Source organism: Ursus arctos, unplaced genomic scaffold, assembly GCF_023065955.2.
Source record: "Ursus arctos isolate Adak ecotype North America unplaced genomic scaffold, UrsArc2.0 scaffold_37, whole genome shotgun sequence".
In the NCBI taxonomy this organism is placed as follows: Eukaryota; Metazoa; Chordata; class Mammalia; order Carnivora; family Ursidae; genus Ursus; species Ursus arctos.
In genome coordinates, this window is record NW_026623053.1 from 17028894 (window position 1) to 17032505 (window position 3612).

A 3612-nucleotide genomic window follows, 5' to 3' on the forward strand; every position below is an offset into this window, starting at 1 on the left:
AATCTCCCTTTTTAAACCTGATATAAAGGCACCAGGTTACTTTAACTTTATGGGGGCAACTATGTGTGGTTGTGTGTCAGTGAGGGGGTAAAAAGAGCACCGTCATTTCTTTTCCAGTCAAGTGATCAAACAGCCATTATCTTGAATTTCATGCAGACTTTGGCCAAGCTATATCATCTCTTAATTGATATAAGGCAACTTGAGACTACCATCCATCCTGACAAATTCTTCTTGGCCTACCTGGGGACCTAGAACATTCCATTACTCATGCGAGACAGCCAAAGTGCAGTGTTTTAAACTGGTTTTCACAAGGCACCTGGGTAGCTCAGTCAGTTAAGCGTCTGCCTTCAGCTCAGGTCATGATCCCAGGGTCCTGGGATCAAGCCCCATATCAGTCTCGCTGCTCAGCGGGGAGTCTGCTTCTTTCTCTGCCCCTCCCCCCTGCTTGTTCTCTCCCTCTCCACTCTCTCTCTCAAAAATGAATAAAAATAAAATCTTAAAAGAAAAAACAAATCAGTTTTCACTGTCATGCCAAGTGTCCTGCTAAAGCTAGTAACAGAAACTTGATATGACCACAGTGAAAAATCAATCAATTTAATAATTGGTCCCTGAATTCCTCATTATTCCACCCTGCAATACCTAGAGAATTTGGTACCTAGCATCAAAACACGTGAACCATCCTGAAATATCTGCATCTTAGGCAAAAAACCATCACCCCCCTTACTAGTAAGTTGCGTTGGTGTCCTGCAGGTAACAGTCCCCTCCACCAGGGGTCTCTAGCTCACCGACATTATCTGAATCTAACTCTTCCCTGGGATATGCTGCAACCGTGCTAATACAATACAATAGCCACCAGCCACGTGTGGCTATCTAACTCCAAATTAGTTCAGATTATGTAAAATTTAAAATTCACTTCCTCAGTTGCACCAACCACACCGTAAGTGCTCAATAGCCACATGTGGCTAGTGGTCCTCACAGTGGACAGACGGTTCAGGTATCCGACAGAGCAGAAAATTCTAGTGGGCAGTGCTCGACTAAATCCTGCACGTTTAAATCATCAGCGTAGAAATACTAGCTCAGGATCACACTGTTCAAGGGCGGAGGCAGCACCTCCCCTGCCGGGCCCAGCTGAGTCTTGAGTAGCGTGTTTGAATCCTCCCGTGTCTAGAGGGGTGTCCTGGGCGGGTGATGAAAACGTTCTTTGTGATCACGTTCAGCCAACTCTCCTCTCAAAGCCAGCATATCATTTTAATAATTCATAGATATCATTTCACTTTTTCTATTATTGGGAAAATCAGGGCCAGAAGATTGTAAGAAAGAGATACGTGGTTAAAAAAAAAGAAATCAGAAGACCTTAAGTTTATCCCCAATTCTGCCCTTAAAAAGCTGAGAGACCTAGACAGTCGATGAACTTCTCTGGGCCTGCACTTGCTCCTGGATAAAATGAGTGGGGCGACCAGATAGATGTTCCCTAAGGCCCAAGACACTGGAAGTGCAGCAGGACTATAACGTGTGCTCCCGATAAGTAAAACGCATCTCTGACCCATGCAAGAGGTTCCAGTACACCTGGAGCATGTGTGCAGCTTCTGCCTCACGTCACAGGTAAGCTCTAGCGTCACCGAATGGTGTGGTTTCCGAACAGTTTCGGTAAATAGAATTAATAATCGTTCAGACTGTATTAGAATATAGTCGCTAGTTTTAGTATAAATATCTTTTTCCCTTTTAAGAGGAGATTATGACCTTAAGAGATAAAACTAATTCCATTGTTTATTGCTAATGTGTCATGAGTACATTACTCAAGTGAGGGTATTTCAAAATAATACCGTGGCTTTATTCCAAGGATTTCAATGATAGCTTTGATCTAATTCTGTGATCATTAAAAATAAAAACAAAACCTCCCTGGCTGGCTCCCGGAATCATTCCTCTCTGGAAGATACCACTCCTGGACGTGGATATCACTCTTCTAACAGAAACATAGACATGGGCTGTATTCTCTGTTCACACACACTCACGTTCCGAATAAACGGTTTCAAAAATCTTTTTTTCCTTATTTTAAGGAAAAAGATGAGCTTCTTTTCAGGGTTTATGTTCCCACTTCTCTCAAACTCTAAATGGAAATACTGTTTGTACCTGGAGTTTCTCCAGCAGGTAGCAATTCATCCTTCGGTGAGTGGGCCGAATCCATGCCCCTTGGCAAGTATCACTGTTTATCGTGTCCGTAATCCATAGCGGGCTGAAGATGGGGGAAATAAATGACAAGATGAGTTTTAAGGAGAGAAAATTACGAGCAAGAGGAAGCAAATGATTAAAATGGAAATGGTGGTCAGGAGCCTCCGTTGTTTCCCCCAGGTGCTTTGTTGACAGGAGGAAAAAAAAAAAAACTTTTCTATCAAACTCCACCTGAATTCTTTCAACTACAATGATGCAAAGAAAATGCACGCTAATTATGAGCAGGAACATTATCTATTAATATGTTAATGAAGCAGGTTTGCTAATGGTGAAAGACTTGAATTTTAATAAAATTTTAAGAGCTTCTTGATTACGTGTTTGTTAGTCGATATGATCATTTAAAATTATCTCTAGGTGGCTTTACATGGAATAAAACCTACATTAGAACTGTATTCTAAACAGGCCTTAATGAAGCAGGTGAGGATACCATCTGTGACATAAACACTGTCAGCCAGAAATTCACTTCAAAAGAAATGTAAACTAGTTAACAGGAAACATGTTATCATATCTGCCAGTAACAGCTTTCAATGTAGGTAATTTATTTATGCATTTGCTTGCTAATTTTTTCAAACATATTTGCTTATGAAAATAATGTTCGATTGAATTAATGGATACTGCCTTTCAATATTGGGGGGATTTTTTCATTAAAAAAAAAAACAAAACCCCCTCTGGTGTCCTGTTTTGACAACATCCCATACATAGATGAAAACTTTTATCTGCCTAAACCCACACATTGTTTGAGAAAAGATGGAAAGAGTCACCAAAAGCCCCCAAGTCAAAGCAGAATTAGCATAGACGCTTCACTGATAAGCTCCCATGAATGGGAAAGATTGTGTTACCCGCTCTCCAAGATGATTTTGGCATCCAAGTAACTGGTAACCCCTATCCACCTCTCTCGAAGGAGGGTGAAGGCGCACGGCTTCATCCTGCACTTTGCATATTAGAAGCACAAGGTCTTGATTAGTGTTTGAACCTACATTACAACCCAGGGCTTCTGAAGAAAGCGCAGGTGCCCAGGAGGCTGAGCGGAGCCCCAGGTGTACAACAGGGTGAATTCGGCCTGCAGTCTCGGAGGGGTGTGTGCAGTGGGCTGGGTTGTGTCACTGGGGGGATTGGGGGCTGGGTGCGGTAGGGGCCTGTGTCTTCTCCTCTGCAGGTGAGGCAGTGATGAAGGTGTTAGGGAGGGAAAGCAGGAGTGAATCCTAGAAACCAGGGAAGGGCAGCTAAGCCCCATCTTGAGTGTATGAAGTGCCCGTATGTCTAATGGGCTGAGCATGAAGGAAAGTGAAGGAGGTAGGTGGGTGGGAGGAGGAAGAGGAGGGATGGATAGCTCCCGCCACGTCACTCTGAGTTTTGAAGAGAGGCTGCGAGGAGAGGTTATGA